Here is a 14,232-nt window from a genome sequence, read left to right as displayed (position 1 = left end):
GACTGTGAATGGCTTGCCAACTACAGAACCAGTTTCTCCTCCCTTGGTTTTCACACCTCAACTGCTAGAACAGGGCCTCATCCTCCCTGACTGATCTAACCTCATTATCTCTAGCCTGATTCTTGCCTGCATATTTATACCTGCCTCTGGAAGTTTCCACTACATGCGTCTGACGAAGTGGGTATTCACCCACGAAAGCTCATGCTCCAATACGTCTGTTAGTCTAAAAGGTGCCACAGAATTCTTACAGGTCATTTTAGTCACTAATATACTGTCTATTTATATAGGGACATGTATGGTCCCCATCACTGCAACATCCATGGTTGCTTGGAAAACCAGGAAAAGGCAGACTGATGCACAGTCTCAGCTACACCATTCTTTCAGAAAACAAAATGGCTGACTCAGCCTGCACATGCTGGGCCTTTAGTGAGACCAGGGTCAGGCTCTCTTATTCAGAGAGTTTTACAGGTACATATAGCACATTTCTATCTTTTAATAAAGCCTATAGGGACAATTACCTTCCTGGTATAAGTCCATTGCCAGGAGGGGTTAACGTGGTGTATAGTGACTTGTGTTCTTCAATATGAGAAATTTTACCGTTGGCAACAGAAAAACTTTCCTGAATTGTGGAATCATGCTCAAAGTTGGTCACAATTCCAATAACTTTTCTATCATTCGGGCAATATTTTACAGCCATTTTCTTCAAAGACCGTCATTTTTTTTACACACACACACACACACACACACACGTAATACTGTTGAGTCATACTCCCTTTGTGCCAGTGCTTAAGCTGTGCGCTAAAGTGGACATTTTACACACACCTATCAAGAGTCGTATCAATTTTATAGTCTCCCAGCCTAGCATTCCGTGAGTCCTTCATGACAAAGCCTTATTTGACTCCTAAAAACAATAGGCGCTTAAGCAAATGTCTTTTTCCCCCCTCCCATTCACTGATCACGTGGTTGGCAGCTGGAATTTAAACTTTCATGTGGCTCAATTAAATAATCTTTTCTTGCATGCTCAAAAGCAACAAATGGCAAAAAACAAATGGCATCATTTGCTCCATTCATTTTATTTCCTTTAGGAAAACATTGCTTTTGGGCCTAACCCTGCAAGGTGCTGAGTAGCATCAGCACCAAGGCTTGAAGGTGTTTGGCACTTTGTAGGGTTGGGCCCTTAGCTTGAGAGCTTAAGTGTACATGGGGCCTACTCGCTGTAATGCAAACTTTCCCTCAACTCATTGTAACGTATTCGCTTTCACATGACATTTTGGGAGTTGATTTAACAGAGCTTGCTGTTTCTCCAAGGTATCATGTATCGTGTGATGCAGGGGTTGTCATGGCAATTGCCCTTTTTATATTGAATAGTAAATAACTGCGTAAAAGCTACATAATTTTATGGTTGGTCCCTGAGGATCACGCAATTAATGTCAAATCTTTCATTTTAATGTATTTTCTGTTTCTTTCTTCCTTCTAGTCTCTTTGAGCATTAGAGCAAAGGAGGGACATGTTCTTCAGTGGTTCTGTCCGCTTGAGTTGGGCCTCAAACAGGTATGTAATAAAAATGACCCTTTTCATTTGTGCATAAAGAAGAATGGAGTCTAAACAAATCAGAGAGGGTCCAGCACAGACCACAAAAAACGAGGCACAGCTCTGCACCAAACTTAGCATATCCCAAGAGAAAGTCAGAATGTATGCCTCTCTCTCTCTCTTCCTAACCAGAGTGCCTCCCATGAGTGAGAAAAAGTTGGTGGCCCCCAGGTTTGGAAATAACCGGGGAGGGTCTATGGGCAGCTCTCCAGATGGTGAACTTCAACTTAGTCCATCTTTAGCCTGCATATTTGCTGGACAAACAGGGTGTTTGTCATCCTCTGCTGAATTACTTTGGATGCACGGAGCGTGACACACTTGAGAATGGCTTTCATGCTTTTTTAAAGCACTCCATGCAAGTCATTTATGCATATTTATGGTGCAGGAAAGGGAAACTGATCACTTTGGGGAGCTGCTCATTTAAGTGAACGTACCAGCGTTTATTGAAAAAATGATCAAAGAAAACCAATCACCAAAATATCAGGCTGTGCTTGACCTCTTCTGGAGTTGCCTTCTCAAGTCCTAATTTTACCTATCAGCTATTAGTGCAGCTTTTACAACACCCGATTCTGCAGGGTGTCAAGAGCATCTTGAGAAACGCTGATTTGCCTAGCTATTAATGGGTTCACGAGGGTGCTCAGCAGTTCTCACGCCTCCTAGCATCCAGCCCATTGTGAATCTTGGTTCCTCCAAGATGCCCAGGTACGCCACTCAGAGTGTGAGCCAGATGCAGTTATAGTAAAAGCAATTTACTTCAACCTGCCACATAACCAACTGGAAATTAAATATGCCTAAGCAAAGTGTTTAGAGAAAACTCTCTGTTCAGATTTTAAATAAATAAATAAAAACATCCCTAAAACAAACTAAACCAGCTCTCAATTCTACTCACTAAAGGAGCTTTTTAATTACATGAAAATCAAAAACGAATTCTTCAGAAGGGAAACCATGGACAAATTGCTACGTTAAAAACAATAGCACAAGCACCTAGGGACAAAATCAGAAAGGCTAAGGCACAAACTGAGGTACACCTAACAAGGGACATAGAAGAGGTTCTTTAACTATATTAGGAGCAAGAAAGATGATAAAGGAAAGTGTAAGTCCTCTACTTAGCTAGGAAGGAGAGCTAATAACTGATGACATCAACAAGGCTGAGGCATTTAATGCTTATTTTGCTTCAGTCTTCACCAAAAAAAGATAATGGAGACAGATACTCAGCACAATTAATATTAACCACAATGGGGAAGGAGTGCATGCTAAAGTAGGGGAAGAACAGGTTAAAGAATATTTAGAGACGTTCGATGTAGTTAAGTTGGCAGAGCCTGATGAAATTCATCCTGGGGTACCTAAGGAACCATCTGAAACAATCTTGGAAGTGTTAGCAATGATCTTTGAGAACTCATGAAGGATGGGTATGGTCCCTGAGGACTGCAGAAGGGCAAACATAGTATCCATCTTTTAAAAGGGGAACAAAAAGGACCCTAGGAATTATGCACCACTCAGCCTAATTTTGATACCAGGAAAGATACTGGAACTTAAACAATCAGTTTGTAAGCACCTAGAGGATTATGGGGCTATAAGGACTAGCCAGCATATATTTGTCAAGAAGATCTCATGCCATACCAACCTAATTTTCTTCTTTGAGAAAGTTTTGGGTCTAATGCATAGAGTGGAAGCAGTAGACCTGATAGACCTTTATAGGTGGGTGCACAACTGGTTGAAAGAACGTATTCGAATAGTAGTTATCGATAGGTTGCTGTCAAACTAGGAGGGTGTATCTAATGGGATCATGTAGGGGTCGGTCCTGAGTCTGGTACTATTCAATATTTTCATTAGTGGCTTAGATACTGGAGTGGAGAATACACTTATAAAATTTGCAGGTGACACCAAGCTGAAAGGGGTTGCAAACACTTTGGAGGACAGGATTAGAATTCCAAAAGACCTTGAGAAATTGGAGAATTGGGCTGAAATCAACAAGATGAAATTCAATAAAAATAAGTGCAAAGTACTTCACTTAGGAAGTTAAAAATCAAATGCACAAATACTAAATGGAGAATAACTGGCTAGGCAGTAGTACTGCTGGAAAGGATCTGGGCATTATAGCAGATCACAAATTGAATATGAGTCAACAATGTGATGCAGTTGCAAAAAAGGCGAATATGATTCTGGGTGTATTAGCAGGAGTGTTGCATGTAAGACACAGGAGGTCATTGTCCCACTCTACTTGGCACCGATGGAGCCTCAGCTGAAGTACTTTGTCCAATTGCATGCCCCACACTTTAGGAAAAATGTGGACAAACTGGAGAGAGTCCAGAGGAGAGCAACAAAAAATCTTGGGAAAAGATGACTGAGGGAAGACCTGATAACAGTCTTCAAATATGTTAAAGGCTGTTATAAAAGGACTGTGATCAATTGTTCACCATGCCCACTGAAGGTAGGACAAGAAGTAGTGGGCTTAATTTGCAACAAGGGAGATTTAGGTTAGTTATCAGGCAAAGCTTTCTAACTATAAGGGTCGGTATGCTCTGCAATAGTTTTCCAAGGGAGGTTGTGGCATCCCTGTCATTGGAGGTTTTTAAGAACAGGTGGGACAAATGCCCATTAGGGATGAGCTAGGTTTACTTGGTCCTGCCTTCAGCACCAGGGGATGGACGGAATGACCTCTCAAGGTCCCTTTCAGCCCTTCATTTCTATGAGTCTCTGATTGTTTGTGAAGGTTTTAGTTTCAGTGAATTCACCCTGATCTGAACCCTCATGTCTCAAATAACAGCACAGGGCATTGTTGCCATTGCACATAAACCACACATTGCCACTCAAGGTTTTTATAGTCCATATTTAAGTGCTACAAAAAAAGCATCACCTGTTGCCTGCTTCACTTCTTAAACATGTGCGCTCCCCACAACCCTTTTTCTTTTGTTCAGATCTTTCAAAGGCCTCTTTGCTTCTCTGGCCTGCTGCAGACCTCACAGTTATTTTTAAATGTCCCTGAAAGGTGAGCTGGGATAAAATATGCTCCAGCATAAAAAGCAAGTGTCTTATGGGCGCCATATGCTCAGAGAGTAGAGCCCTAATGCCAGGGCTAAATCATGAGCGTTCTGTCTATTCCACATGGCCCAAGCCCTGAATCCTTCCGCGCTGTTTCCTTGCACACTACCAGTGGCGCAAGCAGAAAAGGAGGAGTCCGCTCCAAATGATATACGTGACCTGACAATTTACAGAGCGAGAAACAGAAAGTGGAGAACCCTGGGAAAAGCTTCAACAGGAAAGCAAACCAATTGTTCCTTCTAACTTCCATTGCCGTCCGCGGGAATTTTGCTTGAGTAAAAACTGAGTAAAGGCCACAAGATGTGGCCTTGGTGGTGGCGTTTGTGGGGGGAGACGAGTCTTCAACAATGCAAATCTTTTTTTTTCAGAATGGTAACAAACAGAGCAAATGCTGAAGTCCATATGCAGGCAAAATTCCCATTAAAGTACATGACTAGAATTTGGCCTTATGTCACCAATAGGAGCAAAGGCACTATGCAAATCTTGACATCTTTCACTGATTGCTTATTTAGGCAAACTTCCCATTGAAGAGTGAATGAAGGCTTCAGGCTCTGATTCTATATTAAGAAAAAAACCTGAATTTCCTTAGATTGATTTAAACCAACAGTGTGACCATAAAAAACACCTAATACATCAAATATAAATTCTCATCCCAAGCCATATAATTTAAACTCAACCAGGAATCACACCAGTCATTTCTTGTCCATGTAAATAAATGTCACGTTAGCATCTACTCATCCCGATCGGTCTCATACAATATATCAGCACAAGGCTCAGTACTTTTTCATAGGCACAAAGCAGACAATATAAAAGTTCAACTTGGCCTTTATAAGTCAATATCTCTGCATCCCTGGGATCAGATCAGTTTCAATACAAAAAATGAGACTCAAAATAAAATCCCTCACACAGATATTTCTACTGGCAGAACCAACCTAATAAGCAACCCAAAAGACTGAACTGGCCAGCCAAACATAGTGCTAGTCAGAAATTATTCACCTCAGAAACAACAGATTATGGAAAAGTGAATTTAACTGAAGTATAAACTACCAGAGAACAAGGACATTGGGCGAGTCTATTGCTCAGGATGTCAGGACACATTCAGCATTGGTGGAAGTGTGTACAACAAATATATGGAGCTGTTCCCTTTTACGCAAGCAGTGAATTGGGCCCAAAGTTTTCACAGATTTATCTCTAAGCCCAAAATAAATGCTGAATGGTGCAGATGCAAAATTTCTCCAGAAAGAGGCATGTGAATGTTGTTGGTAAAACATGCACCTAAATTTACATACCAGGTCCCAGATAGGAAACATTTCCTGTCCCACAAGTCAACGTAGAACTGCAAAAATTAACTAACCATCTAACTTTATAAGATTCAGACTTCTAGAAGATGAATAGGCTGTTGACATGGTTAAATGTGCTGAGTGCACCAGACAACAAAGAGACAGAAAAGGCAAAAATCAATTTAATAGAAAAATGAGAGAGAAGCCCCAAAGGTAAGAAAAAGCAACGCCTTGCAGAAAGAATCCAATAAAACCAGGTGGGGAGAAATGACAGACCTGATCAGAACAAACAGCAAAGCAAGTTAAAGAGATCCAAGAAGATGCAGATCAAGACAACCAAAAGCAACACTGCAACTGATAGCCCATCTGGAATGTCCCATAATATCAAACTGCAGCAGTCCTCTTCTCACAAAACAAAATGCATTTAAAATAAGACAAAGACAAGGGAATTAAAGAGCAACAAACCACCAGCAATGGAATGAACAAAGATCCTTGCAGTCAGAAGACACACGTGAGAAAAATACAGTAAAGAAACAAAATTCCAAACAGTGTGAAGAACAAATGCACCTCCGAAATGCTGAGCTTTCAGGGGGTTAAGATACAGCTCCAATTATTTAATTTCAGGGGAGATTTTTATTTAAAAAACAACAAACAACTCTGTTGTGATGCATTTGCCCCCTTGCAGTTTTCAAATGTCACTACATGCCTATGAAAGAGAGTCTGCCATAGTACTGCTGTTTGTTCAGAGCCAGTTTGAGGTTGGTGAAAAACTCTGAGAAAGCCTGAGATAGGTTGTGCCTTTGCAGCCAAGCTAACCTCAGGCTTTGCTAACCTGTAGCAAAGCCTGTTTCATTGGCAGTTCCCCCAGAACTGTCTGGTTTCAGTAGAAGTCTTATTATCACAACCACTTCTTAAAGGGCTCATCACTCCAGTTCCTGTGTGCTGAGAAGCACGGTCAGAAAACGCTCCACAATAAACCAGTATAATCACCTGAGTTCTCACTGGCTTTTCCTGGAGATGGTTATTCCACTGAGATCAAGGGAAATGAACCCTTGATATGTCAAAAACCACCATGAAGAAATAGCTTAAAAGAGTAGGATGTCCCTTTAAGAACGTGAATATCCTAACTGCATGGAAGCGATTCTGCCCACTCCACCCCCCATGTATCAAAAGGCTAATTGCTCAGATTAAAATACTACTAATAATTGGTACATTGTGGTTGAATGAATACTCTCAGCGTCTTGTATGTAAACTGACCCTCACCCTAAGAAAAATGCTTAGCACTCCTCTGCAAAGTACTATCCAAATGTTAACACTTAGTCCTGCCAACACCCTGGAGGAGTACTACAGCATTACCATCCACCCATTTTACAGATGGTAAACTGAAGCTTGAGTGACTTTCCCAAGGCTTACAGGAAGCCGGAGCTAGGATTAGAACTCAGGAGAGCCAGGCTCCCAATTCTGTTATTTGTTATTACACTGCTTATTGCCTCTCTCCGTACACGAACAGCTTCAACGGAAGCCACTTTTAGAGGGCAGCTCCAAGCCACACCTCTGCAGGTGTAAATGGACCTGCCTGCAGTAGAACTGGAGCAGTTCTATTGCCCAGCCATGGGGATGATTTGGGGAGCCTAGGCTTGGGTTGCGTACGTGGTGAGCACTGCCGACTAGTTCAGCTGACATAGCTGTGCAGGGTGGCTATGGAGACATTATCACCTTCCTCCAGCCATTTCCATCACCCTGCCATAAAAGGCTATGGGTGGAAATGGTGGCTCGGTAGCTGTTCAGTAGCCGAGGGGAAGGATTGTTTCCTCCCTACGGCCTCATCCAAAGCCTGTTAAAGTAAATTAAGAGACTTGAAGTGGCCTTTGGACTAGGGACCAGACTCGGTTTCACAGCCTGTATTCTGGGCTTTGGCTCGTGAGCTGGTATTATGTATTATTTGTATGTGGTAGGATCCCCAGTCACGCACCAGGACCCCTATGGTGTTAGGTGCTGTATAATAAACACAGACCAGACAGTCCTGGGCCCAAAGAGCTTGCAATCTAAATATCATTGTGGACTGAGATGTGGGGAAACACCCAAACAGAATGAGTCAATGCCCTGCACATTTTAATTCTGGTTGGAGAGAATCCTCAGCTTAGAAATCAACTAGTCTCTCAGGGAAAAAAATAATTCACTGTGGGCCTGATCCAAAACCCAATGAAATCAATGAGAATGAGAACCTGGAGGAGAATTCCTTTGGAACCGTCTGTAAGCACTCGCTCACCCAGACCTGGACACAGAGAACTCACAGACATTCTTTAAAAGACAATGGAATTCCATTCATAAGGATCTAAACTAAACTAATAGAAATATTTGTTAGCTCTCCCTTAATGCTCTGTCTTAACTTTCGGCAAGAGCTATGATTATGTCATCCTTTTTAATAAAGACATATTTTTGTAGAATTACCAGGAGATTACAGATAATAGTCACTAAATGAATTAACAGATCCACTAAGGCTCGTGGTTAGTGTTCTGAAGGAGTCATTCTAATTTTTCATCTGGAACCAGTAGCTGGATGGGTATTGTAGCCTGAATAAATCGGTCGTTTCAGTGGACTGTTGTGTCAGCGTTCTGACTCTCAAGTTTAGAAAATATTTTGCACTTTCAAACACTTGGTACGTTGCTACCAATCATTTACATGGCATTAGGAAGGAAAGTCCCAAATCTGTCAAAATAATGAGCTTGTTATAACACAAACCAGCCTCGGGACACACAGAAATCAGAGGTTCTGTTGGGCTGATTATCTGTGCATGTAAAGTTTTGAAATACATAAATTAAGGTCTCACTCTAGGAGCAACATAAGTGGCTTAAAATGATTTCTTTAGGGTCTGATCAACTCTAGATCTGAATATCACAGGCACTTGCTCACTTCTCATTAGGGTGATCATAGGTTCCTTTCTAAAGGGACAGTCCCATTTTTGGGAACTTTTTCTTATATAGGTGCCTATTATCCCCCACCCCGTCCCGTTTTTCCCCACAGTTGCTATCTGGTCACCCTACTTCTCATAGACTCACAGACTTTAAGGTCAGAAGGGACCATCATGATCATCTAGTCTGACCTCCTGCACATTGCAGGCCACAGAACCCCTATAATAGACCCCAAATCTCTGTCTAAGCTACTGAAGTCCTCTGAATCCATATTCGGCACAAGTATTTTTCAGTTGAAATGCTTGATGGAAAACACAGGCCTTTCCTGATAAAAAATTGCTCCGACAGAAAAAAGTATAGCATTAAGGGCTTCCCTGCGCCGGGGACTTCTGTACCAATGCAGACTCCTAGTGTAGACATGTTGCACTGATGTACAAGGTCATTTGCACTGGTGCAGTTTATCCGGTGCAAGTCACTTTTTGCACTTGTGCAGCGTGTATCAATACAAGGGGCTTCCACCGGTGCAGTTACATCAGTGTGGCTACACCAGCACAAAAGTCCCCGATACAGATGCGCTTCACAACTTGTGAACTGACTGAAGTATAAACTGAAGCACAGTTCACCCAAGCTGACTCAAGAAATCTATGGCAGAGCTTGGAACAGAACACAAGTCTCCAGACTCCTAGCCCTGTGCCTCAGCCACAAGATCTTCCTTCCTACCTACACAGGTTCTTGACTAAATTTAAAAAAAAAAGTATGAATCTTCCTAATTGTTTGCTCTAAACCAACAAGGCTGAATCCGCACGTCCTCAGTCACCTGCAATGAAGAGCTGCCGAGCAGCATATTTATTTGCAAACTGTTCGCCATCCAAAATAAACATTTGCAAATGCCCAAGTGCAGCAAACTCCTTCCTCACCCATCTGCAAAGCTCCCAAACAAGTGCATCAGCAGCGCCTTTTGACAAGCACCTCAACCTGAGACCTCCCCTGGTTGCTGAATAAATATTTCAGTGCCCGAAGAGGCAAAACACAGGTTGGTGGCTAATGGGGATAATTAAAACATATTTAATTAACTCACTCTCTCCTTCCCCACAGACGTCTCAGGGCTCATCCACATGAGAGAGGCACACTTATTTAACTAAGGTGCAATTTTCAATTGATTTGAACTGGTGCAAACTCCTGTGTGGATGCCTATTTCAGCTCAAACCAGGCTTATTTTTGGTTTAGATTAGGAGTCAGTTTAAGCTAAACTGAAATAAACCACTCAAAATTAAATAAGTCTCCCCACACAGGGGTTTTCATCGTCTAAGTTATATCAGCGCAACTTTCTCATGCAGACGAGCCCTTAGAACATGAATTCTTTTTAGACAGGAACTGCTCCTTGTTATGCCTGGACAGCACCTAGTATACTGCAGCCGCTATTCATAATCCAAAGAATTTACAACAGCAGATAATTTACCAGTGAAAAATGTAGGGACTTGATTATGAGTCTTCACCAAAGAGACAGCAGTGACTGCTTTAGGGGGTCAGTTGTTCAGTCTGTTAAGAGCTCATAGTCAGAATCTGACCATTTTCAGGGCGTACTCTAAGGGCCTGATCCCACCAACCCTTACTAACGCAAGTAATCTTCAGCCAGAGCTCACTGAGTTCAGAAAGCCAGCTCAATTCTGCAACGCTTCCAAGTCCTTTTATTACAATGAATCACTTTAACTAATTTACCTAATTAGGCCTCAGGCCTGCACACTCTTAGCTTTATGAACTCAGTGGGGCTACTCCTGGATAAAAGTAAACATATGCATAAATTATTTGCAAGATCAAGGCCTTAATCAGGTACTGGAGTGCAGAGAATCAGGGCCTGGATTTACTTACTAAGGAATTCAGTGAGGGGACTGTAAATGATTTGCCTACTTATTTATTTATTTTTAAATAAGATACCAGATGGGTAGTTGCCAAGGTAGAGCCACGTTCAAAGTAAACGATCAGATATGCGCTGCACACTGAACCCCCAAAGATGGAAGTCTCCTAAACAATTATAAATGGAGGCTGGGGATGGGAGCAGGGAGGGAGCCTAACAACTTGTGCTTCACAAGTGTCTGCGGTAAGCGCTCCTAGACTGTGCTTGTAGGGATGCCAGTTTTGGTTGGACGTATTCCTGGAGGTTTCATCACATGACATAATCTTTAACGAAAGATTAATCTGTAATTCTTGGAGACTCCAGGACAGTCCTGGAGAGTTGGCAATGCTATGTGCTTGTCAGAGCAGTACAATGGCGTACGTGAGCTAAGCCTGAAAAAAAACAACCCCCCAAAACTTAGCTGTGAAGCGAATAGAGGGGGAGTTGTAAGGACATTTTTTCAAATGATGCGTTTGCCCAAAAAGTGTGAATGCAGAACTGGAGTAGTTCAAAGCAGAGCTATTTTGCAGTAACTTCCCGCCCCCGTCAGACAGCCGCCGTTGTCTGCAAGGAGGCTATGAGAGTTCTGCATGTCAAAGCACGTTATAAAGGGATTACTTATACACACACACACAAAAGCTGCAGATTAGGGCAGGGCACACTGGTCTTGTAACAGAGATTCTGCAGCAAACGGGGCTGTGCATTTAGGATTGCTCACTTAACACTTCACTCTCCATGTGCGGAGATTGGGTGGGATGGTCTCAAACCCTGTGTTTACACACCGGGTTGGCACTAGCTGTTTCCCTTGAAATAACAGGGCCAGAGCAGGCCTCTTTCTGGGTCACTCTCTGTTCACCACAAAAGAAAGTAACTGCAGCCTGAGGAAACAGACCCGCAGTGGTTTTGAGGTTTTAGGAAAATCAAAGACAAAAGGAAATAGCAGAGTAGCCTTATAGAGTAGGAATAGCAGGCAAACAAGCAGTGTGGGTTTTAGGACCTGTTTTTAGGGAGCATTACGAGATAGTCTGCGAATACTTTGAGAGCAAAGTCCGAGAAGTTAATAGCGATTATTCTTAATTTAGTAATATCTGCATAGCGGTAGTATCCCTTGACCCCCGTCAAAACTGACGCCTATGTTGTGCTAGGGACTGTACAGAACATACAAAGTCACTGCCTCTGCCCTGCAGAGCTTATGCTCTAAAGGTTGGTCTATAACTGTACCAATTAATCTGGAATAAAGTAGGGTGTGAATTCAAAGCAGATTAACCTGATTAAGTTAATTTGGAATAAAGCACTTTTATTCTGGAATAGGAGCGCTCACACATGGAGTTAATCAGGAAGAGTTAAATCAGGAATCACTATTTTTCCTCCCTTGGTATCCTGCTGTCAACTGAATTGTCTCGTTAGACTGACCTCACACTTGGTAAAGCAACCCCCATCCTTTCATGTATTTATACTGGCTCCTGTATTTTCCACTCCATGCATCTGATGAAGTGGGTTCTAGCCAAGGAAAGCTTATGCCCAAATCAATTTGTTAGTCTCTAAGGTGCCACAAGGACTCCTTGTTGTTATTTCAGAATAGCTCCTGGTTTAGACAAGCCCTGTGAAGTGTCCGTGAAGGTGTAACAGATGCAATGAAATATCCTGCATTGCTAGGAAAAGTCTGACTAGCCTAGTACATGGTCCTGCCTTCCTTCATATGCATATAAAAAAAAATTAAAAATCTCTAAAGCACCTAAATCCTATTTTCAAAAGTGATTTAAGTTCTTAAGTGCCTAAGTCCCACTTGGATATAGAGGCTTTTGAAAATGGGACCTAGGCACCTTTGAAAATTTTACTCCAGGCATTTTTCTTTAGCATACACTGTACTAAAATCGTAGATAAAAGGGCAGTCTTAGAGGACAGATTCCATGAGGGGAGATTGCCAAATCCTGAGTTGGTGTTGATCGTGATTATAGTCAATGGCACTAAAAAGACATACGCTAGCTGAGGGTCTGACCCAGAGAATCTAACTAGAGTCCCCGTCATATTCTGAATGTGTTCTCGGAGTGACAAACAAAATGTTTAATAAATGGGGAAAAAAACAAAAAAAACACCAACTCAGTCTGTTAAATACTGTGTTAAAATTGCACAGTTAAAAATTACAAAAAAAAAAAAAAAGAAAAGCCAGGAAAAGCAGATGCTAAACGTTCCAACAGTAACACGAGATATCCTGGGGGGTTTTATGACCACACTGAACGGCCTGTAAGTTTTACAGTATCCATTTTACAGCATAAACAGGAATATATTAAGATGCACAGTTACCCGGGGGGCGGGAGAAAAAGTGGGATGTGTGCAAAGAGGTCCAGTTACGGCTGCCACTGAGACCTTAACTTTGGCATTTTCCAAAGATGAAATTTTCAGCCATGCAATCTTTAGCGTAGTTGCTTGCATTTAATTTCCATGGGGTTTTTCGCCTAAAGAAGAGAGTGGGGGCGGGTGGGAGGGGGAGAAAGCCTGCGCTTAATAATGGAAACATTTAAATGGGCCTGATTAGTCTTTGAAGTTCACACACATTTCATTGGGGTCAATAGGTTGGAGAAGGAGGCCAAGGTCCCAACTTGGCTCGACTGTTTTCTGTAAAGCTGGGTTATCAAGGCATCACATTGCGATGGCTGGGATCTCTGCAACATTGACATTTAGAAATGGGAAGATAGTTTAGAATTTGCATAAAGTCATAAAAGGCATCAAAAATTTTGGACAGACCCTATAATTACCGGATCTGCACCATTTTGGGAACTTACAGCATTCTGCTTTCCCTATGTTAATGCAAAGTGGATTTGCTTATTCAGGGTTTTGTTTGTTTTAGAATTTTATTGCGTTTCTATTTGACTTAAACAATCTCCCTGTGCAGAGTGTCCCATCAGCAGCCCTTATTTCTGCTCAAGCTAGTCAGGGAGAATGTGCAAAATTTGATTGCACAAAGAGCTTTGTTCGGTTCTGTTGAAACCTTGCATGCCATAGAACTGATCCAAATGCACGGAAGTCATTGGAAAGGCTGCTATTGACTTCATCGGGCTTTGGGAAAGACCCCCAGATCAGTATGTTTTAAAGTAATTTTGCTCTCCAAATGAGTTGTAACTTTTGTATATTTCAGGACAAATATATTAATAAGAACACTTGATTTTGGGGTGGGGGCTGTTTGTTTGTTCTTTACTCGCCAGAGGATGCTCTGAAATGCAAAGCACTAGCATTAGCCTCTGCTCCCATTGAAGTTAATGGCGAAACTCTTATGGATTTAAATGGGAACAGAGTTATGCCACGGGGCCAGGATTTAACCCTTCGGGGCAGATCCTTGTGTCATGTAGTTTGGAAACTTAACATGGTGCACAGCTCATGATTGTGGAGCTATGCCATGTTACCCCCGCTGAAGATCTGACCATTAGCATATGGCTATATGCTTAGTTTGAGCAATCCTATCAGCATCCCCCACCCTGCCCCTCCCAACACCAGGGGTATTCCAAGGAGCAGCTGG

General features: G+C 42.1%; 1 protein-coding gene and 1 long non-coding RNA gene across 8 annotated transcripts in view; one reads left to right on the top strand and one right to left on the bottom strand.

Moving 5' to 3' along the window:
• The window catches only part of TBX4 (T-box transcription factor 4), a 118,271-nt gene that overhangs the window by 17,862 nt on the left and 86,177 nt on the right, over positions 1-14,232 (bottom strand). The window lies entirely within an intron of this gene.
• Positions 1-14,232, top strand: part of LOC123353225 — a 40,466-nt gene that overhangs the window by 23,149 nt on the left and 3,085 nt on the right. For all 4 annotated transcript variants that reach the window (XR_006574437.1, XR_006574435.1, XR_006574436.1 and 1 more), the window contains one exon: positions 1,478-1,551. This is a non-coding gene — a long non-coding RNA (uncharacterized LOC123353225). The remainder of the gene's footprint in view (positions 1-1,477; positions 1,552-14,232) is intronic.

This window comes from Mauremys mutica, chromosome 19 (assembly GCF_020497125.1).
Source record: "Mauremys mutica isolate MM-2020 ecotype Southern chromosome 19, ASM2049712v1, whole genome shotgun sequence".
NCBI classification, from domain to species: Eukaryota; Metazoa; Chordata; order Testudines; family Geoemydidae; genus Mauremys; species Mauremys mutica.
Note: the sequence above shows the minus strand (reverse complement) of the source record. Positions and strands in the feature narration are given on the sequence as shown.